A 26,576-nucleotide genomic window follows, 5' to 3' on the forward strand; every position below is an offset into this window, starting at 1 on the left:
GTAGATTCAAATCATAGAAACAGCCACCATACATAGAGCTGAGAGGTTACAATTCATAAAATTAGAGTAATTCCCTAGTTGACTTTTTCTACTGTCTTTTCCCTTTAATTTTGTAAAACATGTTTGTTTTTACAAATCACCTCTGACTTTTTTGTTTCCTTCACCTGAATCATGATTATTATTGATGCCAGCAGGATTACAAGGATGTGATGTGTATACCTAGTCAAACTCATTTCTGACCTTTAACTTATGTATATTTGGGGGTCCCTTTCTAATTAAAAGTATTCAGTTGATTTTTTTAATGGATCCTCCTGGATTATACTGACATGAATAGTTTTTGTGTTAAAAACTGGTAATTACAGGGCAGTTTTTCTGTATACATACATCTTTAAAGTCTACTGCTCTTGAGGTGGGCCAAATCCCACAGGATTCTGAAGATTTCAGTCCCTAAGCTCCTGGAGCTCAACGATGCATGCTTTACCTGAAGAAGAAAACCCAAGCAGATTCCTCCTCAGTCTGCTTTGTACATGTGATAAAAGAACACTGAAACGAAATAACTTTTAGAGGGTATGTTGGTGAATGGAGAGAGAAGGCAACTGACAAAGGGGAAGAAAGAAACAAAGTGGAGACACTAAAATAATTATATATCTGTCAATTCCTTTTTTCTCCTGTTAAACACTCACCTATTTTTTTTCCCCTGTGAAAAGTTCATTTAAAGCTCTCTCCCTCCAGATATATGAAAAAACTCACAATGCATTCAATAGTATAATACAAATCCAGAATGTTTTCAAATTTCCCTCTTTTGTGGGTTTTGAGATTGACAGCTCTATAATTAGGGATAACAAAGAAGAAGGGAATTAATAAGATTCTAATACAGGGCCCCAGTCAGAAATCTGGAGTGGGGAATAAAGGGAAAAAGGAAATCAAGAAGTGTAAATCATATAATCTTATTGTAGACTGGAAAGCTAGGTATTCAGATTTTATACAACTACTTATTTGTTTAGACTTTATACAACTAGTTAGATGTTCAAATTTTATACAAAAGCTAGTAGGTCATAGGAATATTAAAACTGATTCTCAGACTCCAATGTATATTTATTGATTTGAAATAAAATTTTGGTTAAATATTCTACCAAATACTTGGTACATTAAGATGTCTCCGTTGCTAAATAGTCTCCTGGACACCAGCTAAACTAAAATATAGCTCTCATCATCAGAACAAAAGGCTTGGGGACTGTAACACAAGCATCCTGCTCTATTTTGGGAGGGAGGTATTGACCATTTTTCTTTTAAACAAAAATTACTGGCTTTCCTTCCGGGGAGCTCTTGTTCTTCAGGGCATGCTCTTTCATTCTTAACTTGTTGTTTGTTTGGTTAAATCAAACCATTTGATGTTCTACAGGATATAAAAAGTCATGTAGAATATGTTTATGTCTTCTAAGTTTTTACAGTATCTGCCATAGTTGTGTTGTATTGTATTGTGTTGTATTTACATCTACTTGTTTTATTTACTTATTTACACCCTCTTCTCTTAGATGTCTCTGCTTTAGAATAATAGATTTCCAGATTTAATCTTCTATTCAGCAAGTAAACCAGTGGTGATAATAGCACTAAAAATTATTTAGATGTTTATTTAGTCATTGAGAAATCATTTGTCAAATTGTAAATTGTGTGGGGCATCTCTTCAGCAAATAACTTTGAGGAAGCAAATGCAAAACTAAAATGAATAGTCATCAGGAAACTTGGGTTTTAGTTATCAACTCTGACACTTTTTACACATTCTTACCAATTCATGTCAAATATCTGTTGACAATTAAAATCTCAATCATTAAGATACTAAAAATTTAGTGGGGAAAATTAGCAGCCAAGAACCTAGTAATATGACATAAGCTCCAATAACTCTAAGGGATGTGTATATAGGCAATGGGCCATGGAGAAGACAGATATGAAAACCATTACTAACTCTATCTAGAATGATTAGGAAAAGTATCAGAGAGGAAATACCTTTAGCCCAGAATTCTGTAAGACAGAAATTCCTCAGCTGATTAAAATTAAAAGGGGTACTGCCTTCATGCAGAGGCATCAGCCTGGTCAAGGGCAAGATGGACATGGAAGTACAAGGTAAGAGGTCAGAGGGGCTGATACCTAGGGTCTAAATATTGCAGAGGAAGGTATCCCAAAAGATACGGTGCTATCAGCGAAGATGACACTGGGAAAGCCTTGCCTAATGGGAAAGGCTTCAACATGGAGGCCAGTGGTTTTCAAACATTAGTGTCATAAATGTGTGCTTAGAGCTATATATAGCTTCAGGATTTAGGAAAGATATTTTTATTTTGCTTTGTGTTATCATTATTTTTTTAAATCCTTGTTTCTTCGTTCTGTATTTATAGCTTTTATGGTAGGCTACCCCCTCAAATTTTTAAGAAGTAGTAAACACTAAAACATTAATGAACCATTAATGCACGGTTCCCTTCTAAGAAGCTTCAGTAGCACCTCTGCTATTTTCTCTGGCTTCATAAGGTTATGAGAGAAAAGTACTTACTTGTTTTCTTGCTGATAGCTATACAGGAGCTCTGGCTAAGGAGTAAATCAATTAAGTTGCATTGGCAATCGGTAAATTAAAATAAGAGTTAGGATTGGATTATTGACTTGTTAAGGATCTGTGACCTAGTCTTCATTAAAGAATAATAAATTAAGCATCTAAGTGTTCAGTTCACATAGATTGTTCAAATGAAACAAGTTTCCTGTCCAACTCAGTACATAAAACCATAAGAGGTCAAAATTTTCACCACTAGTCTTTTAGTTATTGTAAGTCAAGCTAAGTGTATTTATTGCTAATAGCATGTATTTTTTAAAGTAGAATTTTTTTCCTGCCTCAATTACTTCTATTGTTTTTTTATTGAATTCCTTTCTTTGTATCAATTTCTCATTTGCAGGCTGCACCATTCTAAACCTTATTTAATTTACTTTTCAAATTACCTCCTGTACTTTTTTCTTTTCCTCTTCTTTTAACTCTGGGTAGTTCTTTCTGCCCCCTTTATCTTCTGTGTGTATGGTTTTTGTTTTGTTTTGTGTTTGGATGTTTGGTCTTCTGAGAATTTTTAACTTCTTTTTTTCAGTCTATGCCTGAATAATTCTTTTCTTCGTAGCACATTAAAAACAATTCATTTACCTCTTTGATCTCTTGCTGCTTTCTGTCATCTTCAACATTCAAACTGGCCCTCCCTGATTTTCATTTAAAATATTTTTGTGTTTATTGCTTATCATTCTTTAGTCCCTCATTTTCTCTCTAATTTAGCAACACATTGACTTAAATGATTTATTTTATTATCCTGACTCTAACTATGAGTATTTAGAAAATGTATAAGCTGAGTTTTAGAGGTAGCTTTATTACCACACTTTCAAGTCAAGAACCTCTAAGAGTTAGCTATGTGGTCATTGCTTTTCTCCCTCATCAACAGATCATGAGTTTATATTAAAGCTACTTTGAGGAGACGCAATCAAGAGTTTATATTAAAGCTACTTTGAGGAGACGCAATCAATACTAATCCCAATAAATATGATGTGAATTACCAGAATTTAATAGAAACCAATTGTGATTTTGAATGGCTCAGGGATATTTGCTCGCTACTTGATAAGGTTACATAATGGAAAATAATGTAGCTAAGACATTTTATTATTTCCCTTAGCTGAGTACACAAAATTACCTTGAATCAGTCCGTCTCAGAAATCAATTTCCCATAAATACAGATGGAAGACCAACACTGCATTCAGACTATAAATTTGTACACAGAAATGAGGATCTTCTAAGGTTCTATCGATCAATCAATTAAAGTGAAGGTGAACATTTCAAAATTTTTTGAAATGAAAGAGAATTTGTTGAAAAAGAGGGAATTTGACACATGGTTAGAATCTTTGTCAAGGGGCCTAAAAGCTAAAGTTTATAAGCAGATAGATTATTGCTACCTATAGCCATAAAGTACTTCATGGAATAAAATCCTACTGCATCCCAGTGAATAATATATTTTTACCTAAAAACATTGTACACATTTCTCTGATACCCCAACTCCTAAAATATCTGACATTTTTATTTAAAAGGTTGAATTAATCTTCATCATATCCTAAGAAGTGAGTAGAGAGAGTATCATCATCCCCATTTTGAAGTCTGAGAAAAAGTACAGCTAATGATTATTCAAATTATTTTGAGTGTATATAGATTTTCCTTACATTAATTCAAGACTGTCAACAAGCCCATTTTCAACATTGGATTTCAGAAATGTCATTTTCTTACAGACATAAAGCTGCTTGGGCAAAATACTTTGCAAATCATAAAACTCTACTTGATTTCTCTCTTTGCAGAGCTGTTAAAAATAATAATCTATTCCAATAAATGTTAAAGATAAGGCCAGGAAATACAACTAAATAAAAATAGTTGTAAAAGTGATATACCTGGTAATCACAACCGTAATCCCCCTGTTGCTGAAATATCATTCCTAGCTCTTAATTCAGTTATATGTATTACTATATGATTCATAAAACCCCCTCAAGCTTTTATAGATCTTTTAACACACACATCCTTTGAATAGTAATAGGAATGGTTAATTTCTTTTTTAATGTTTGTTTTTTGAGATCAGATTTTATAATATGCTATAATAGACCCATATTTAGGGTCTAACATCAGACATGTAATATTTATCATTGTTTTCCATTTACTTTATGATCTTTCTCCCTTGGGATGTTTTACTTACCAATATAGAAGCAAAGTTTTCAGACAAATCATAAGGAGCTTGTTTAGTTCTTTCTATTACTTTTCCCTTGCTCCTAAGTTGTTACTGCTATATAATCAGTGGTGATTCTTTGTATGATATAACATGATTAAATATCTTAGGTTTTCCTAAGAGCTGAAAAACTTTGGAATCAGAACATTACCAAAAAACAAACTAACAAAAAAACCAACCAACCAAACAAACCCACAAACAAAAAACCAGAAACCAAAAAACAAGCTACCCATTTGCTCTTTCATCAAAAGTTGTACGTGTTTTAGTCAAGTACAGAAAGTAAATTGATACTTTTCTAGTAAACATACAGAGACCTAACACCAAAATTAGTTAAGAAGTGAAATAATCAAACAACAAAAAGAAATACAATCAAATAAACAATAAAAACATTTCATTATCGAGGAACCCATTTCATAATCTTAAGACAAAGCTAAAGATTCAGCTTGACTGTGTATTTCTCAACTTCGATTTTATCCATTGCTCATTCATGTAACTGATTCTGAAATCATAAGTTCAAGTACCCAGATCCACAAAACTGCTTCCAAGGAGTTACATAGACTCAAATTACTCCCATGTATACCTTGTTTTAGTTTCTTTTTTCTCAAAAAAATTACACTCTTCTGATTTTGTAGCCTATTCCTGCCTATGGTTACCATCTCTCCATCAGGATTTTTCATTACTTTCTTCCCTTTCCTTCTGAGTGAATGGATCACTATGATAGAAAAATCAGACTATTAAAATATAGGTTATATACAGTTAAATAATTTAATATATCTTTTATAAGTTAACTATAAATACAGCCTTTACATCTCCTACTGATATTCAAGTTTATCCACAAGTTGATAAACTGTACAGTTTTCATTGTGTGCTGTGTGAAGGGTGGCAGAATGCACCACCCCCAAATATGCCACTTTGACATAAGGATTGTTTTCAGCAAAAGGCACTTGAAAAATAGCAAAAGCAAGAAGACTGTTCTGACCTCCCCTTTGTTTTCCTGAAAGCAGGAGATAAAACTCACATGTGAAAGGTGCCCTCCCTGGACCAGGAGGGAAGAAACACTCTTAATACCAGAGATGGGAGTCAGTCAAGGTAGAGAGAAATCTGCACAAACAGATCTTGTCCAAATAAGTTTCATCTTCCATTGGTTTCCCCATGTATTCTACTTTTCCACAATATTCTTTCCTTATTCAACCGAATATGAAAGCATTTAGATCTGGCATTTCTCAGCTCCGTGATTTCTGTTTAGTACTTTTAAAATTTTCTGAAATGCTCACTTTTTCATGCATTGTTCTCCTGACCTTGGTGATCATCACTTTGAACTCTTCAGCAAGTTAATCACTTATCTTCTTTTCATTAAGATCCACTTGTGGAGTTTTACCTTGCTCTTTGGTTTGGAACATAACCCTCTGTTTCTTCATTTTCCTTTACTCTCTGCGTTGGTTTCTGCATGTTGGATAAAACAGCCATACATCCCAGTCTTGACAGAGTGGTCTCATATAGATGACAAATCTTATCATTGAGCTCATCCCAACCTCTTGGTTGTCTCTCAAACCTTTGTGCTTATCTAAGCCTCCTTCTTTGTTCTTAGTATCTCCAAGTATATGAGGGTGTGCCATGTTTCAGTGACCCAAAGGGGAGGATCTCAGCACCTAGGTGCAGACTGATTAGACACTGGACACTCAGGCAGCATTTTTAAGGTTTGCAGTCATCCTCTTTCAGAGAAAGACTTGGAGATGGCTGTTTCTGTCTGCTTTCTGCACTGAATCATGTTTTGGCGTGGGTTTTTTTCTCATTCATCTTATCCGGAGTCTCTCAGGTAGTTCCTGACTTTCTTTCAGAGGAAATTGATCCTTGTGTAGCTATACATTCAGTTTGTCTGTGGGAGGATTATTAGTCCAGGTGACTCCTGTGTCACTATCTTGGACCAGAAATCATATGAACAAATTTAGATGATTCAACTTTTAAAATAGGGAGATTATTATGGATTATTTAGATAGGCCCAATATAATCACAAGGATTTGTATGGGTGGGGTGATGGGTAAGAAGATCATCCACTAGGAGAAGTCAACCTCCTAGTGAGCTGTAGCAGGCTAGGTAGCTCCTGTCTATGGAGGGTGATTCTCAGAAAGTACAGCTGAGTGTTAGTAGCCAACACTCAACGTGGCTGGAGAAGGGTGTACCCACACAGTAATGGGGCTGTCTAAGAGAGTCCAAAATCCTTAGGGTAGTTCATTAAGAGGGGCAAGCTGGGACTCTTGGGCTGGAGATGAACCTTCTATCCACCGATGGAATAAGTTTTGACAAACTAATGTACAGAACTGTGCCTATAATTAATAATACTGTACTGTATTTATATTTGAAATTTACTAAGAGAGTAGATGTTAGGTGTTATCACCAAAAAAAAAAGTGGTAACTATTTTTAATTTTTAAAATTTATTTCAATTAACTTGATTGTGGTAATCATTTTACAATGTATATATATATATCAAATCATCACATTGTATACTTTAAATACATACAGTTTTATTTGTTATTTATATCTGAATAAAACTGGGAAAAATACAAATGAATTAAATTAACTGAGGAATACCATAAAAAAACTTCATATTTTAGTAAATATGTGTAACTTGATTTCAACACAAAGGAGACGACTGGTATTTTTTTGCCTTTTCTGTGAAATGCAAACAACATTAATGTGGGAAAGAAAACCCAATCAAGCAAAAAGTAATCATTTGCAGATGGTTCTCATAAAAATAGAATCTTTTTTTAAGTGCAAGTAAACTTCAGTTTTGATATTGATTACAAACTGAAACATCATATAGTGAATATTAGCTGATACTGTGCATTATAAAAATAATAATTTTGTAGCCTTGGTGGGTCATTTATCTCAGCTTTCACCCTAGGTGACTAAGGTTAATGGTAAAATCTAACCTTTTCCTTTTCAGTGTTGTTGTGATCAAACAGGGTAATTCATAAAGATTATGTAACTCTATACAACTATGTTCTTGATGTTGTTAATATCATCATCATCATCCACGTAGGAAGTTAAATACTAATTATTTCTAGTATTTGGAAAGGAATTATATTGACCTTTTGAACAGATATCAAGACAGGTGGCAATAAATAATCTGGTTCACCAGATTGGGCAGTTCCTAATGTGAAAGTTTTCCAGAGACAATGCAGAATTTAAAACCTAGGTGCTCAGCAATACAATTTTGATTTAAGATGCTTAATTGTTTTACTCTATTAAACCTTTACAGTCTTCCTTATTTCTATCTTTATCACCCGTCTCCTAAGCTCATGTATTATTTTTGTTGTTGTTGTTGGTTTTTGCTCTTGTTTTTGTTTTTTGACAACTCTAGAAGACAGTCAAGGATGAAGGGCATAATTCTTATTACACTCCCACCTTTGCACGCGACACTTTCAACATTTCCAAATCCCAAGTCAGAGGTGAACCAGAGATTCATTCAGGTAGCATAGATCTGTCAACTTCTTAAAAGTAGGTGCAAGGGCTTCCCTGGTGGCGCAGTGGTTGAGAGTCCGCCTGCCGAAGCAGGGGACACGGGTTCGTGCCCCGGTCCGGGAAGATCCCACATGCCGCGGAGCGGCTAGGCCTATGAGCCATGGCCGCTGGGCCTGCGCGTCCGGAGCCTGTGCTCCGCAGCGGGAGAGGCCACAACGGTGAGAGACCCAAGTACCGCAAAAAAAAAAAAAAAAAAAAAAAAAAAAAAAGTAGGTGCAATAAGTCAAGCACCATTTAGATTAAGTTATGGAGAATCTTGGAGATTTTAAACTATTTGGTAATAGATTTGAATTAAACCAACCTACTTTTCATAGTGCGTGCCTTTCTAAAGGGAGTGGATTTCAGAAGTACCATATTTATTCTTTTTCAGCAAAATTCTAAATTAACCATCTAGGAAAAAGATGCCTTATTAATCCATAGTTACAGATTATTATTACCTTAGTTGCTATTGTGGTTCAATCTTCAAAAGGAAATACTACATGACTATATTTAATGTTAACCTTGGCACATGATAAAATTGTGACTCTGGAAGCTTTTGGATAACTGTTCCTTCTTAATAGACATGCATAAATTTTTTTAAAACATCATTGACCTAATGAAAGAGTTGGTTCCCCCAAACAACTTCCAAATTGAATACCTAGTTTGGATTTAGTATCCCTTTTTCCCCTAAAATAATGAATTCGGTTATAGTTTTCCTCCACAATGAAAATTTTTACTAATAGTTGAGCATTGATCTTCATGATCTAAGACCTAACAAGAGCAGTCTTGCCCAAGGTCTGCAAATATATGCAAAACTGTTTTTGTTTCATAAATAATTATGCTGCTATATACCTTCCATTGTATTTTATTTCATTTGTAGCTTATAGATTTTTTAATTATGAGTGATATAAAATCACATTCCTGGAAGAGGAACTTTCCTGTCTCTTGCTAAGCCTTGTATATTCCCATATTTCCCTGAGTGCTATATTACTTGCTTGGTACTGGTTTTGAGTGATATGATAATAATAGAGTGTTATTCCTGATTGTAATTCATTTTGCTTGCATATCAATCTTGCTGTATTTGAATGTATACAAGGAATACTAATCACTGTACTGTATGTCTTTAATCTGTCATAAAGAAGCATCTTTATTTGCATATGCATGATTTTCAATAATATTTGCATAAAGAGAAAGTCAGACACTTTGATTATGAGTAATCTTTTCACAATTTATAAGGTTTTATACATAGGAGTGATTTTTCCCCCTTAATTATTATTATTATTTTTTTGCCAAGTTGAGTTTTTCTCTCATTTTTATGCCCATTTTGGAGGGTGTATTGATAATAGCTACTATTCGAGAAGGCAAAAGAGTGAGAGAAACTCAATCAAAATTTGCCAGTCTATGGATTAATAAACTTTTAATTTAGGAATACACTCCAAACAATCCAGAGAGGTAAAAACTGAATTATTTACCCCTTTAACTCTAGTATTTTTCTCCTCTCCATTCTTAGATCATAAAAAGTAAATGATCAAAGATCTAATGTTTAACATATAGTACACAAAATTTTTCAAATCTTGTTTAACGAAGAGCTGGAACAAAGTTTTTAAAAAGAAGCTACAAAACAAGTTGCTTGTTTAGAAAAATTTTGATTGAGCAATGAGCCTTGGTATCCTGTCCCTCCTTTCTTCAATTCTCTAACAATTAATCTGAAATGTGTGTAAATCTGCGATCACTTCCTCTCTGTAATGAATGTTGTGAAACTTCTGTGTTCTAAGGCTTGAAACAGGCTACACCACATAACTGTGGCTGAGTTCTATTACAGTTTTCAACTGTAGTCATCAAGCTCTACCACAGTGACATTTTTTGAATATCATACTGCTGGAAATCCACCTGCTACTTTTTAAATTTTTCTCCTGATCACCCTAAGTTTCTGCAGATCAATATCCCAGCTGTCTTTTCATCTATTACTCTATCCCATAAAGTTCTATAATCATTAACACTCTGCTTTCTCCATTTTGGTGACTATTTTTGTATCAGTTTTTCTTCATAGTTAACGACTTTGTTTAAATATATTACATACTGATTTTCAGTTTAAGAGGATATAGGCTATAAGAAGATATAGAAGAACTGAGGGAACTAAATGGGTAACCCAGCCTCCTAACACATATAACCTGTGGAGTTTGATATATATATATATATATATATATATATATATATATATATATATTTGTGATACGCGGGCCTCTCACTGTTGTGGCCTCTCCTGTTGCGGAGCACAGGATCCGGACGCGCAGGCTCAGTGGCCATGGCTCACGGGCCCAGCCGCTCCACGGCACGTGGGATCTTCCCGGACCAGGGCACGAACCTGTGTCCCCTGCATCGGCAGGCGGACTCTCAACCACTGCGCCACCAGGGAAGCCCTGCTATGTTTTATTTTCCAAAATAATTTGGATTCACCTCCATCCCACCATTTTGTCATCTGCCATACATGTGTAGGCACATTTCAGACTTCTGGAAGTGTTGGAGGTTCAACCACACTATTTTATGTTGCAAGAAACCATCATCACAGCAGCGCTGCTCTGAAGTACCATAGCTACTATTTATGTGTGAAATGTTTTGCATTATCTTACAAGACTGAGAAAATAAATTTAATACAGTGATATCCCCATTCTGCACATGAACAAACTAAGAATTAAGAAGGTTAAATAGCTTGCCCAAGGTAAGACACCTGGTAAGCCAGGACCTGTAGCAAACCAACCACATTCCAAATCTCATCCCCTTTACAGTTTTCCATTTTCTTAGCTAAGGTGCCATTCAAGCCTGCCTTAAATGGAATAGAATGATAATAATAACATGCACATATTTTCTTATTTGATCCTGTTAACGCTGTTATTAGTCTCTTTTTACATATTTGTGTTTAGAAAGTTAAATGAATGGACCAAGGCCACAAAGTTGGTTCATGGTAGAGTATAGACCAGAATCCAGGTTCTCTGAACAGAAATCCAGAGTGCTTCCCATAGTTATCCTGTGACTTATCACTGTTTCAATGCCCTACATTTGACCTGGCACACCTTTTCAAAGCATGATTATCATAAGATGCATTACTGTCACAAAGAATTTGTCACAGTCAGATGTGAGAAAAAAGAATTGAGTTTGTTAGTCTGAATTTCAGGACAATTATTCTTCCAAAATATATTTTAGGGCTTCCCTGGTGGCGCAGTGGTTGAGGGTCCGCCTGCCGATGCAGGGGACACAGGTTCGTGCCCCGGTCCGGGAAGATCCCACATGCCGCGGAGCGGCTGGGCCCGTGAGCCATGGCCGCTGAGCCTGCGCGTCCGGAGCCTGTGCTCTGCAATGGGAGAGGCCACAACAGTGCGAGGCCCACGTACCGCAAAAAAAAAAAAATATATATATATATATACATATATATATATTTTTTAAATGACAAAAAACTCAATTCTAGGGAATATATGCTGCTATTTAGTTAGATACATTTTGAAATTCTTAGATTTTCCAAGCTTTACTTCTTCTTAAGTCATACATAAGATGCTCATAAAATTTATTGTTCAGAACATTTTTGAAAGTAAAAAGAGACACTATTAATAATGTTGCCAGGACAAACTGGGATACATTCACCCTAATTGTAAGGGACACTGAAAATATTCTTCTTTGTTTGTATGTTTCCTAGAAATAATTATCTGCCTTTAGGTCCCTATGTGCCTGTCTGTAAAGACTGATCATATTATTTGGGATTGGTTCTGTTATACTTTCTGCATTTCATTTTTTTCTTTGAGATGAAATTGTGTAATTCCAACAGGACTGAATAGAATAGAGTAGGATAATTTGGGAGGGATGGGAAGCAAATTGACCTGAATTTTGAACCAATATATTTTTAAATATTTTATATTTGTATCAAAGGGTTTGGCTTGAAATTAATTTAACTGCTATATGTTGTGGTTTAAAGGAATGGAAAATATCTGTGATTCTCCTATATGGTACTTACTTGAAAAATCACATTGAAATAACCTATAATTACACACACATCTTCCTTCCATTCAGCATAGAAAAATATGTTGGAAATAAAAAAAAAAAACACTCCCTGGAATATCAAGTCCACTGGATTCTTTCTCTCTCTCATAAACACTGGGAAGTGTGCAAGAATAAAAAAAAAATCTGATTAAAAAACAAATAATTTTACTAAACATATCACGTATGCTGAAGTGTTATATGATGTCAGATGTTCTTAATGGGAAGGATTAATATACTTTTTAAATTCTATTTCCAAGGGAGAAAACACACACACAACTAAGCAAAACTGCATAAAAATCTCTTCACCCATGCCCTACGCATCTGTCAAGATAGCCTATCAATGCAGTGAATTCATGCTTTCAATAAATATATTTTGAGCACCTGCTGTGCGCCAGAAGTACAAGCTTACGTTGCAAAGCTGACACTACAGACATTGTGTTAGAATCAACCAAAACGTAAACACCAAATTGTGGACACTGCTATCTCAGTGAGATAATAGAGAATAAAGAAGTGGCATTGACTTAAACCATGTGATCGGGATAAGGGAACAGAGTATAAAAATTCAGAGGGAGGGGTCAGATGTCAGTATGAATAGAGGTCTTAATCCAGAAAGAGCTTGGAGACCAGTACGACAATCACATTTTTCATCACAAGTGTAGTGTCTCGATATAAAGATGCCAAAACTTTTGTTTGTTTTCATCTATAAGACTTTTTTTTTTTTTTACAATATCCCAGGCAAGTTTCAGTTATGCAAGACGAACAAGTTCTAGGGATATTCTGTGTAACATGGTGCATACCGCTAACAATTCACTTAAAAATTTGTTAAGGGAGTAGATCTCATGTTTACTTTTTTTGTTTGTTTGTTTGTTTGCATTGGGTCTTCATTATTGCACAGGCTTTCTCTAGTTGTGGCGAGCGGGGGCTACTCTTCGTTGCGGTGCCCAGGTTTCTCATTGTGGTGGCTTCTCTTGTTGCGGACACAGGCTCTAGGCACGTAGCCTTAAGTAGTTGTGGTGCATGGGCTCAGTAGTTGTGGGTCGTGGGCTCTGGAGTGCAGGCTCAGTAGTTGTGGCACACGGGCTTAGCTGCTCCGCAGCATGTGGGATCTTCCCGGACCAGGGATCGAACCTGTGTCCCCTGCATTGGCAGGCGGACTCCCAACCACTGCACCACCAGGGAAATCCCTCATGTTTAGTATTTTTAACATGCGTGCATGTGCATGCACACACACACACACACACACACACACACACTCACTCACACATACATACAGTGGGGTGGGGGGAAACCTTTGGGTGTGCTGGATATTTTTATCACTTTGATTGTTGTTACAGTTTCACAGATGAATGCATATCTCCAAACTCATCAAATTGTGTATGCTAAATATGTCCAGACTTTTTTTTCTATATCAATTACACCTAAATAAAGCTGTTAAAAAACCCTACGAGATTGGAAAAGAGAATCTGAAACGTATGATGTCTAGAAATACAGCACTCTGCCAACTCTTGCTCCTAAACAACTGTAACACCTTTATACTCTTTGTGTGTGATGTTGCACTGAACCTGTAAAGTTTCAACACTGGACAGAGGATTTTAGCTGTAATTCTCAGGAAAGGAAAAGGCCTGGGGGAGGGGTATAAAATGGCAAGGCATCATTCCCTTTTATTTTGATTGTCTTTACCTCCTGACTGATTCAGCGCATATGAATTTGGAGAATATGTTTGCAGAGATTTTAGATGTTTCTATGGAATGCAAAATACTGTTAGAATTCACAGTTTTCCTTACCTGTTCCACTTAGGAAATTCACTGTGTAGAGTTCTTAAATGAAGACATCAAATTGGTGGTAGGGGGATATATATGTGTGTGTGTGTGTGTGTGTGTGTGTGTGTGTGTGTGTGTGTGTGTGTGTGTGTGTGTGTGTGTGTGTGTGTGTGTGTGTGTGTGTATACACACACACACACATACATATATATAATATATAGATATACATATATACAGATAGATAGATTCACACATTAATGTCATCTGATAGTTACTTTTACTCGAAGCTAAATAATTTGAGACTATAATTTTATTTTTTTAATCAGTCATTACTTTATTAAAAAATACATCAGGAGTCTCTGGGAGCAGGTTTAAGTTGCCTGTTATGACTATTAAGTTGCCATAATAGTCTGTTATGACTATTTAGAGCACCGAGGGTGGGTTCCCCAAATTCTATGATAAGGAGGGTAAATGGGACAAAGGGTGAATATGCTCAAGATGCCTCAAAGGACTGAATTATGTCCCCCGAAATTCATATACTGAATCCCTAAGCCCCATGGTATTCGGAGTCAGGGCCTCTGGGAGGTAATTAGGGTTAGAGAGTTTATGAGGGTAGAGGCCTGGTGCAGTGGGATTAGTGCTTCTATGAGAAGAGACGCCAGACAGCTTGCTTGCTCTTTTTGTGCACTTGAACCCGGAAAAAGCCATATGAGTACATAGCCAGGAAGCATCCATCTGCCAGCCCGGGAAAGGACTCTCACCCAAAACCGACCATGCTGGCATCTTGATCTTGAACTTCTAGCCTCCACAACTGCAGGAAATGCATTTCTATTGTTTAAGCAACCCATCTACAGTATTTTGTTAGGCAACCTTAGTGGATATCATGGCTCTCAAGGTTCACATCCCCAAGCTGCCTGAGCAGGTGGCAGAACGTGTGCTTCTTCAGGCAAACTTAGTTAAATGTCACCTGGGATAGTTGCTAAAATGCAGATGCCTGGGCCTAACTAGCTTCATTCAATCAGCATCCCTGGAGATGCAGTCTCAGAGCTTACACCATATCATCTGCTGCTGTGCCTGGAAAGCCTGATGATAAGCAACGCAAGGGCAGGGATAAACTGGTTTGCTCAGTGCTGTGCAGCCAGCCCCTAGCAAGAGGCAGGTTACATGCCAGGTGCTTCATAAGCATGTGTTAAATCTGGAGCACTTTTAAATTCTATAGGTTATGACAAGAAGGTGAAAGGCGATTGTGAATGCGAAAGACTCCAGGGATCCATTTAAACCACCAAAGAGGATTTGGAGTTGGGGGATAAGCCAGTGAATTATCAAAGACAAATCATTTTATGAGTGTTAGACTACTCTCTTAGTGATGTGGGTGGGAATATAAGAGGCATCCATGTTTGGGTTTATTTTCAATGCCCATGCTGCAAACAGGTTGCTTTCCACAAAGCTCTCTGACTAGATACAGTAGAGAATACATCTGCATATACTAGATATTTGTTATCAGTACATGCAGTGAGTGTTTTTATTGCCCCACTTGCCACAGTTAGTGCAGTGGGACAAGCACTGTACTGAGAATAAAAATTCTAGAATTCTATCCCAACTCTGCCAGGCTCAAGGTACAAGCTCAAGGGCAAATCCATTAAAATTCTCTTGAGCTGTTCTGGGGCTGGACCTGTTCTCGATGATCCTTACATGCTGTAAAATTCAACGACTATAATTTCATCATCAGGGAGCTTTTTTCCCCCAAGCACTGATTGTTTAGCCTGGAAACTTTCAGAAGATTTCAAATGTCACTCTGAGTTAAAACAGATCAAGGACCTCCCACCTGCCATGTAGGGTCTTCTAGATTTTTGAAGAGAAATAAGTATTTATATTAAGCATGTTTAGATCACAATACATTTTTTAATTTGTTTGGTTTTTGGTTTCATTTTGCATACACATAATGGGGCTACACAAGTGGCAGAAGAAGGCAATAGTTACCTGGAGGTAATTAGGTGTGTTCCAGATAAAGGCTCTGTCACACTAATGTAAATTCCAGGGTGCCGCACACTGATTCACTCTGGTACAATGAACTAGATTCAACTGCATGTGAAATATATTGATTCAAACATTGAAAGAAATATATTTTATTCAGTTTACTAGGAAGGGATGTTTTTATTTTTGTTCAGTTTTATGGTGGAAGAGGATAGATGTTGATGGAGGATACCATCTAGTCTGAAGCCATTAGGGCATGTTTGTGGGACATACAAATGAAATGAAATGCAAATATGTACAGACCCTAGGTTTGTAGGCACAAAGCCAGATCTGTATACTGCTTTCTGCTGTGGAATGGAAAAGGATAAGATTAACATCAGGCCTTTTCTATCTCAACTGCTTTCAACAACTCTTTTTTTAATGTATGTGGATTTTTTTCTGTATGTATTTTTTTAATTGAAGTATAGTTTACTTACAATACTACATTAGACTCAGGTGGACCGCGTAGTGATTCAATATTTTTTTATAGGCTATATACTCCATTTAAAGTAGTTATAAAGTATTGACTATATTCCCTGTGCTGTACATTACATCCTCATATCTTATTTATTTTATACCTAGTAGTCTGTACTTCTTAAACCATCCCACCACTTTTGCCTCTGGGAAAACCAGTAAATATTCTCTAAACTAGCTCTATTGTTTCACCGCCATGCCTTTCCCACTTCTGTTTATCCTCTGAGCCCAAAGTTTTGAAGTAAAATAATGAATATTTGTTTCCAGGAGCAAAGAAGGGATGGACGGAATCACGGACCAAGCATGGGCTGCTGTAAGGTGATGCGTGGAGGCCAGGGCTTTTTCGTGCAATTGTCTCTTCTATGAGAATTTCCTGCCTGTTGAAGCGGCAAGAAACAGAATACAGGGGCCTCTGGTATTCTCAGAATGCCTCCAAGCAGATTGGGAGAAAATGTCATTTCCAGATAACTTTCAGCAAGAAACAGTAGTAAGATTAATTTTGTTTGGAGAAAATTGAACAGAATAAAAACTCATCTGTTTACTTCAGAGATACGTTGCCATTTGGTTAAAGCCATTACTAAATGGAATACTTTGCATATGAACAGGAAATCTGTAGCCTCTCTATTCCTGAGGAAAGGTGCTTACACACAGAGTATTTTATGGGTGGTGATGGATTACTACATGTAAACACGGAGCGCTTGTAAGCAAAGAGCTTTCAAAGCAATACTGGCCAGCATCTCCAGGAGCCTACCTGGCCAGCCCCTTGGCACTTCCCCTTCTAGGGCAGGGGTCCAGTTCATCCTTTCTCCATTGGCTCCCTTGATGTCTCAGTTTTTCCATCCCTAGTCCCTCAGCCCCAGACATGCACACAATCTCACACACACACACACACACACCCCTTACCTGAATTTCAAATAGAAACCTCCCATTAAAATTCATGTACCTTTAAAACAGGGACTTCTTGAGGCCATTCTAAGTCACTGATCTCTGAAGAGACTGTTCAGGTTTTGGATATGCTGTGCAGAAACTGTCTTTTCTTTGTTCTTTGCATTATTGCATTGCCAATTAATACCTTATAATATTTCTGATACAATTTTGGAACTGTATTATTTTGAATCACAATTATCAAGCTATGATTCATATATAATAAAACTCACCAATTTTGAGAGTGCAATTAAATGAGTTTGGACAATTGCATACAACCAAGTAGTCAGCACCAGAATAATGATATGGAGTACTTCTATCACCCCAAAAGGTATCCTGTGCCCCTTTGGAGTCAATCTGCTACTCCCACCCTCAGCCACTTGCAAACACATCTACTTTCTGTCACTGTAGTTTTACATTTTCCAGAAATTTATTCAATAGAATTGTTGACTGTGTAATTACTTATGTCTGGCTTCTTTCTCTTAGCATAATGCCTTCAACATGCATCCACTTGGTTGCATAGCGTCAGTAGCTTGTGTCTTTCTATTGCTGAGCAGTATCCCATTATTTGTACATACGATAGTTTATTTGTCCATTCACCAGTTGATGGCCAAGTTGTTTCCACTATTGTTTCCAATAGTTGTTTGGCTATTATGAATAAAGCTGCTATGAAAATGAGATCGCAAATCTTTATGTAAATAAATATTTCATTTCTCTTGGGTAAATATCTACGAGTGGGATTGTTGGGTCCTACTCTAAGTGTGTGTATAACTTTATAAGAAACTACCAAAGTGTTTTCCAAAGTAATTTATACATTTTGTATTTCTACCAGCAATATACAATGATTCGAATTGCTCTATATAATTCTTGATGTAGTCAGGCTTTTCAATTTTATTTACTGTAATAGGTCTGCAGTGGTATCTCATTGTGGTTTTAATTTGCATTTTCCTAACGGCTAGTGAAGCTGCACATCTTTTCACGTGCTCACTGGCCATTCTGTATCTTTTTTGGGAAAATGTCTATTCAAATCTTCGTCTCATTTTGAAATTTTTTTTCTTATTATTGATTTGTAAGTGTTCTTTCTATATTTTGGAAATGAGTCCTTTATCTGATATATGTTTTGCCAATATTTTCTCCCAGCCTGTGGCTTGTCTTTTTATATTCTTAATAGTTTTAAGTTCAGTAAATTCAATGTATCAATTTCTCTCTTTTATGGTTAATGTTCTATCTAATTAATATAACGCTAAGTTTGTGAACATTTTTCTCCTAAGTTAATGTTTGTAAGTTTTATAGTCTGGGCTCTTACATTTAAATGATCCAGTTAGAAGTAATGAGTATATATGTATAATGTAAGGTTTGGGCTTTTGTTTTGTTCTTTTCTTTATTTTTTTTTTTCCATTAGGTTGTCCAATTATTTTAGCATCATGTGTTGGAAAGACTATATGCTCCCGATTAAACTATTTTAGCATTTTGTTGAATACCGATTACTACATATGTGTGTGTCTCTCTCTAAACTCTCTGTTCTGTTCCATTAATCTATATGTCTATACTCAAACTGACACCACACTCTCATGATGATTGTGTCATTATAATCAGTCTTGCAATCAGGCAAGTCTTCCAAATATGTTCTTATTCAAAAGTCCTTTAATTTTTTTCATAAATTTTAGAATCAGCTTGTCAATTTCTACAAAAAAAAAAGGCAGCCAGCATTTTGACTGGAATTGCACTGAATCTAAAGATCAGTTTATAGAATTTATATTGCATCAATATTTAGCATTTTGATTCATAAATATGGCATCTCTCTAAATTTATTTGTCTTGATTTTTATCAGCATTATTTCTTAGGTTCTAGTTACAGATCTTGTACTTATTTAAAAAATATACCCCCAAATATTTCACTTTTTTTACATTATTACAAATAACTTGGATTTTTGTCTCAATTTCCAATGGTTCACTTGCAATATATACAAATACAATTGATTTTTTGTGTATTCATCTTGTATCCTGAGACCTCACTAAACTCACATATTATTTCTTGAATCTTTTTTTTGTAGATTCCCTAGGATTTTTACACAGGCAGTCATATCATTGGTAAATATTTTGTTCTCCTTCCCTTTAACTCTACCTTTTTTTCTTTCCTTCTTGCACTGTCTAGGATGTTAAGCATAATGTTAAGTAGAAGTGGTGAGAGTTGACATCTATGCCTTTTTCCTGATGTTGAGGGAAAAGCATGCACTTTTTCACCATTTAGTATTATGTTAACTTTAAGGTTGAAGAAGTTCTGTTTTATTCTTAGTTTAGTGAGAGTTTTTACCATGAACAGGAGTCAATTTTGTCAAATGTTTTTACTTTATCTTTTCTTTTTGTGTTTGTTAATACGATGAATTACATTGATTTAAAAAAAATATTGGAGTATAGTTGATTTACGATGTTGTGTTAGTTTCAGGTGTATATCAAAGTGAATCAGTTATGCATATACATATATCCACTCTTTAAAAAAAATTTTTTTTCCCCTATAGGCCATTACAGAGTATTTAGCAGAGTCTCCTGCTCTATCCAGCAGGTTCTTATTAGTTATCTATTTTATATATAGTAGTGTGTATATGTCAATCCCAATCTCCCAGTTTATCCCTCCCCCACCCATCCCCTGGTAACCATAAGTTTGTGTTCTACATCCGTGACTCTACTTCTGTTTTGTAAATAACTTCATCTGTATCCCTTTTTTTTAGATTAGGTCCATCCATGTTGTTACAGATGGCATTATTTTGTTCTTTTTTATGGCTGAGTAATATTCTGTTGTATATATGTACCACATCTCCTTTATCCATTCCTCTGTTGATGGACATTTATGTTGCTTCCATGTCCTGGCTATTGTAAATAGTGCTGCAATGAACATTGGGGTGCATGTATCTTTTCGAATTATGGTTTTCTCTGAGTACATGCCCAGGAGTGGGATTGCTGGGTCATATGGTAGAATTACATTGATTTTTAAAAATTAAACTAACTCTATATCTCTTGGATAAATTACACTAGCACATGATAAACTATTCTGTTTCCACATGGTCTAACTCAATTTGCCTAATACTATAAAGGACATTTACATCTATGTTCATTAGTGATAATGGGCTTGTAATTTTCTTTTCTTGTTGTGTCTTTCTGGTCTTTGAATCATCAATATGCAGGTCTTATTAAATTTTGGAATTGGACATGGTTTTCTCCTTATTTATTTTTCTGGAAAATTTCATGTAGAAATTGTATTATTTCCTCTTTAAATTTAGAAGGTATTACCACTGATGTCATCTAAGCTGGGAAGTTATAACATTATATGGTTAATTATAACATTTATATGGAAAAGTAAAACATTTGGAATAGCCAGAGAAATCTTGAAGAATATTATTGAAGGACTTATGCTATATGATTTCAAGACTTGCTATAAAGCTAGTTATCAAGAGTGTATGGTGTTGATGTAGTGTAGACAAAATAACCAATAAAACGGAAGATATTTCAATATTAGGACCTGGCATATATGTCAAGTGACTTTTTTATGAAGGTACTAACTCAATTCAATTAAAAATATATAGTTATAAAAATTGCTCTTTAACAACTAGATTAAAATGATTCACTAAATAAATGAATCTGGCCTCTTTATGATGCAATACACAAAATTAATTTGGGGTGATTAGAAATGTGATAGCTAAAACTATAAAATGTCTAGAAGAAAACAGAGAATACCCTAATGACCTTGTAGTAAGCAAAGATTTCTTAGAGAGAACACAAAAATAACTGAGCATAAAATAAAACATTGAAAGTTAGACTTAATAAAAAAGTTTAAAAATAACATCTGTTCATCAAAAGACAGCATTAAAAAGTACAAAAGGCTGGTCATAAAATGAGACAACATACTTGAGATACTTATGTTTGATGAAGAACATGTACCCAGAATATACAAGAACACCAATAAATCAATAAAAATACAAACAACCTCTCTTCCCTTATAAATATAGGCAAAAGGCAGTCACTTGGTAAAAGAAGGCATATGAATGGCCAATAAGCATATGAAAAGGTGTTCAATATCATTAATTATCGGGGAATTAAAACCAGGATATAATACAACTTCACATCCACTAGAAGAGCTAGATGTAAAAAGACAAACATGATAAGTGCCTGGAACAATGGGAAATATCATAGGTTTCTAGTGGAATGGGAAGATGGTACAACCAGTTTGGAAAACTCTTTGTCAGTTTCTTATAAAGTTAAACAAAACCAACGATTTCATTTCTAAGTATTTTCCCAGGAGAAATGAAAACATATCCCTCAGAAGACTTATACAAGACTTTTTTTCATAGCAGCTTTATTCATAATGTCAAAAACTGGAAACACACTAGATATTCATCAACAGGAGAATAATAAGCAAATTATGGGATATTTACCATGGAGTACTACACTGCAGTAATAAAAAGTCAACTACTGGCGCACACATTACGACATGGATAGATCTCAAAATCATTACGTTAATTGAAAGAAGCCAGAAAAAATGAGTATATACTATACAAGTCCATTCTGCTGCCAGTTCATAAACAAACAAAACTATGACAATATGACGACAGAAATCAAGGTGACAGTTACCTGTGGGAGTGGAACTATGATGGGAAACTGGGGAACTTTCTCTGGTGTTAGAAGCATTCTATGCCTTGATGAAGGTGGGACAAGGTACGTAGATTTATTAAAACTTATCAAGTTGTACACTTAAGATTGGTATATTTCACTTTGTGTGAAGTTTACCTCAAAACAACAAAAAAAGAGAGATTTATAAGCAAAATGAAGTGCATTTTTTGTTTCTGGTTTTTTTTTTTGGAAGAGAAGGATTTGAGGGAGCAAGTGAGGAGAAGGAAGGTGACTGGAGAGGGAAGTCAGAGAGGGAAGAAAAATACTCAGCCAAGGAAGGAAGTTGGGGAGGACCAAGAGAGAGCTCAGTAAAGTGGTAAGCACTGTTTTGACATATTTTCTTTTATTATTATTATCATTATTTTATTTTTTGGCTGCACCACGCAGGATGTGGGATCTTAGTTCCCTGACCAGGGATTGAACCCGCGCCCCCTGCAGTGGAAGCACAGAGTCTTGACCACTGGACTGCCAGGGAAGTCCCTGCAGTATTTTCTAGATTGATCCTGCAGGTATCAATATACTTCATCTCACATATTCATGATCACTTTTTGGATCTACTTAGAATATAAGACATGTTCAGTGACCACTGTCCCTAGCTGTGAGTGTTTCATCAGTGGGAAATCAAAAGGTGTATGTGTCAGAGGAACAGCAACTCAAAAGCTCCGAAGCCAAGTGAAGCTTGGAGGCTAAGTCTCAGTATCCCCAGATGCTCCGTGGACCATTTGTGGGCACAGGGCTACACACAGAGCTCAACATCTTGGGCTTCTCACTACACAGAGAGTGAGGATTACATAAGTATTCAGGTGTTTCATGCTCCATGGGCTTTACATGTACAACAGAGGAAGTTTATTTTTGCAAGATAGCAGCCTATATTAAGGCACACATGGGTTTATATTGTTTTTGGCATCCAGGGGCCCTTTTTACTAGATTTTGTCAACCATGTTTCCTTTCTGAACAGAGGCCGCATACAACAATTGGATGAACAATTTTGCAAAATCTCTCAGGGGGCCTCTCTTGAGGCTGAGCCCGTATGAGATCACGACATGAGAATATGGGTTAGCTGGACTTTTATTTCAGTAAGTGATCTCATTCACTTAAAGCACTAATCATTTTAACAGGAGAAAAGTACAGCTTTCCAAAATCACAGCAGGAAAAAATAAGAGAAAAAGCATGTCAGAGTGATCTTGTGGAGGTTCCCATGTGATTTTGCACTGAAAATTTTCCATGTATACATCATCAGAATGGACATACAGTCTGATATTACTGGTGAAAGATATATATGAGAGAAGTCAACCTAATGCAAACAAATAGGATTGCAGGCTGCAAAGCTGACTTACCTGGTTTCTGTTGACTACATTTGACATGAAGAAAACCACTTTCCCCTTTTGGAAGTCCATCATAAGGCACATGACATCTGCATGAACATAATCTGTAGATGAGAGAGATTGTAATATGCTTTCAGCATGTTTGATACTAGTGACTGGATCTACTTGAGGTACAATATCTGGATGAAAATTGGAAATTCTAACACGGCTATCCCTACTGTGCCTCCTGGTTTTACTTTATTTCCAGATTCAGATTAGCTAAGTAGAGCTCCTTCATTTATGTTCTCCATTTTGCTAACTTTATATCTGTCCCTTTGCTTATTTCTGATCAGCCACGGTGAGTGCAGCAAAGCACCTTAAAGCATCTCACACTATAAGGAGTAGGATTACTTCCAGCTAAACCTACAAGTCTGGAAAGCACATCAAACCCAGAAGTAAAGTTAGCCCAATTCTGTTTTCCATCAGTAAATGCATCAGGAACAGATTCAAGTAACTTCATGGAATGGTTGTATTTTAAACAAAAATATGTGTCTACTGGGGAAAAAAAGGGATGATCAGCATTTCTATAATTGCATGTGCAGCAATCACAACTCTTGCATTTTCTGGATACAATACTGGGTAACTCACTGTGTGACACATCAATTAATACAAAACTGGGGACTACTACTGGAGATGCTGATGGTCAATGGCTCCTGTGGATTTATAAAGCTTGGATTAATTATGAGCTTCTCTCGGCTTCTATGACTACACCTCTGACCATTAGATCTCTACCCTCACTCTACAGCACATACACTGCCATGGAGGGAGTTTCTGTGGAGGAACCTCACACCCAGAGCCTGTCATCAGAGCCAGTGCAATCAACTCAAGTCAGAATTTCCTCATCCAATACCCCTCCCTTCAGAATTATAGTTACCCAAGCCATGGTTGATCCCTCCCAAATGAATAGGAAGCTGTTACGGCAAATCTTGGGAGTCTGTGGCCAGTTTAGTCTGCCATTACTCAAGTCTGTTATCCTTGCTCATTGCCCAAGATCTGAGCCTTTCTCCTCAACTACAATCTAGATTCTTATACATGTTGCTGCTCCAGGCTCATTTTTCCTTGATCTGACCTCACTGCTGAGTATTTATCCACCATGTACCTGTTGGAGACCCTGATTCACAGTTACAAATTTCTCGCTCATTTCTGAGTTCTTCATTGAAATTCCTCACTCTTCATGACTCTGCCATGAAAAGCCATTTTCTCCTGCAGCTCTTTCATTTGGATTCTACTCTTTCACCAACATCTCATGGACCTCACATCTGGGAATTGAAGTTGGCATCCTTCTGACCTCCATTCTGGAGTGTACACTATTTCCCCTTCTCCATGAAGTAAAAATCCTGCTCATTGGAGCTGACGCTAATCTTTATTCATCCACCTCATAAATCATCCACAGACTCTCTGATCACACTTGCTCACTTACTAATATTTTAGTGCCTGGTCATAGTCTTTTTCTCCTGGTTAAGTTGGGTCTTTATTTTAGGTGACTTCAAACTTCACTTTGGCAACCCATCTAACATAATTGCCTTTCAGTTTCTTTACCTTTCTTGTCCTGTTCATTTCACCTCCACTCTACATTCCTATCCCCATAGTCATATTCCAGAACTCGACTTCTCCTGAAACTGTTCTACCACTGGACTAATCTTTCAGAAGCCTGACTGAAATGAACAAAAGAAGAGAACATGTAAAGAAATGTTTAGGAATTGTTTTATTTCTTTATTTTTACAAAGAATACCTTTAAAGACAATTCAGAAAGGGTTTAATGGAGAATAAGTAGATAAAAATTATGAGTTTCATCCATTAGTCATAGAGAAAGATGCTTAAGAAGGATGAGGAAAAAGTACAAAAGAATAGGTGGAAAGATTAAACTTGGTTAGAGGAAGCGCAACTCTTCCTTTGAAAGAGATGGAAATAAGGTAAGGACAAATGTTTAAATTAGTGGCAAGTGTAGGGAATGCATACCTAGTGGTTTCTAGTTTCTCTGTAAGGAACATGTAGAAATTTCCTGCTGAGAGTAAAAGAATGGGAGTAGGAGTGAGGTAAAAGAACTAAAGAAAATTGTGAAAATTTGGAAGAGGATTACCAAAGAGTATTGTATTACTAAAGAGCAGGAATTTTACTCCACGGAGAAGGGGAAATAGTGTAGACTCCAGAATGGAGGTCAGAAGGATGCCAACTTCAATTCCCAGATGTGAGGTCCATGAGATGTTGGTGAAAGAGCAGAAGAAGAAGATCAGACCAAAAATATGTCAGAACAGATAATATAGGAATAGTGACTTGATAGACATTTGTAGCAGAAATTGTTAATGTGTGTAGTTGATAGAAAAGTGGGTCAACGCTTGCTAGGGAAGGAAGTGAAGCCACTCAAGAGAGCTGAGATTAAGAGTAAATTGGAGGAATCAAAAGACAAAAGTCTCAGAAAGGTCAAAGAGAAAGTATAAGGAAAGTGGAAAAGAAAAACTGAAATAATAAGAGATATGAAAGCAAAAACACTGAAATATCTCCCTCTATTCATTTCTCACATAAAAAAATATCATGAGAGGAGGCATACGTTAACTAGTGTAGGAATATAATTTCTACATAAAAATTTATTAGTCACAGAACAAAAAGAAGATAACAAACACATTTTAGCAACACAATCCATTTGTGACTTGGAGTCTGACTGCTTGTTCAGCCTTGTCACATCCTAAGTGAAGTGGGATCTCTAATCCAATAGTTTATTTAAAGAGGAAAAAAAGAGCTAGAAAAAACTCCTTCAGTGGAAACAATAACGAAAGCAATTCCATACCTAATTTATTTAACCACAAATTGCTTCAGTCCCTTACCCTCATAGCAGACAAACAGATGGCACTCATTCCTTTTAAGCAATACATAAAAGCTGCAGGTTGAATCATCACTCTTTTTTAAAAAAATAATAGAATATTTTCACAGAAAAACACAAGTTTCTACTTCCCGCAATATTTTACTTTAAAAACAAAAAGATCTTTTGATACAGACAAAATGAAGCCAACTCCAGGTTAGCGTAAGAATCAATGCAATAACTAAAGACAACCACAAGAATAAATTGAACA

This window comes from Lagenorhynchus albirostris, chromosome 10 (assembly GCF_949774975.1).
Source record: "Lagenorhynchus albirostris chromosome 10, mLagAlb1.1, whole genome shotgun sequence".
Lineage (NCBI taxonomy): Eukaryota > Metazoa > Chordata > Mammalia > Artiodactyla > Delphinidae > Lagenorhynchus > Lagenorhynchus albirostris.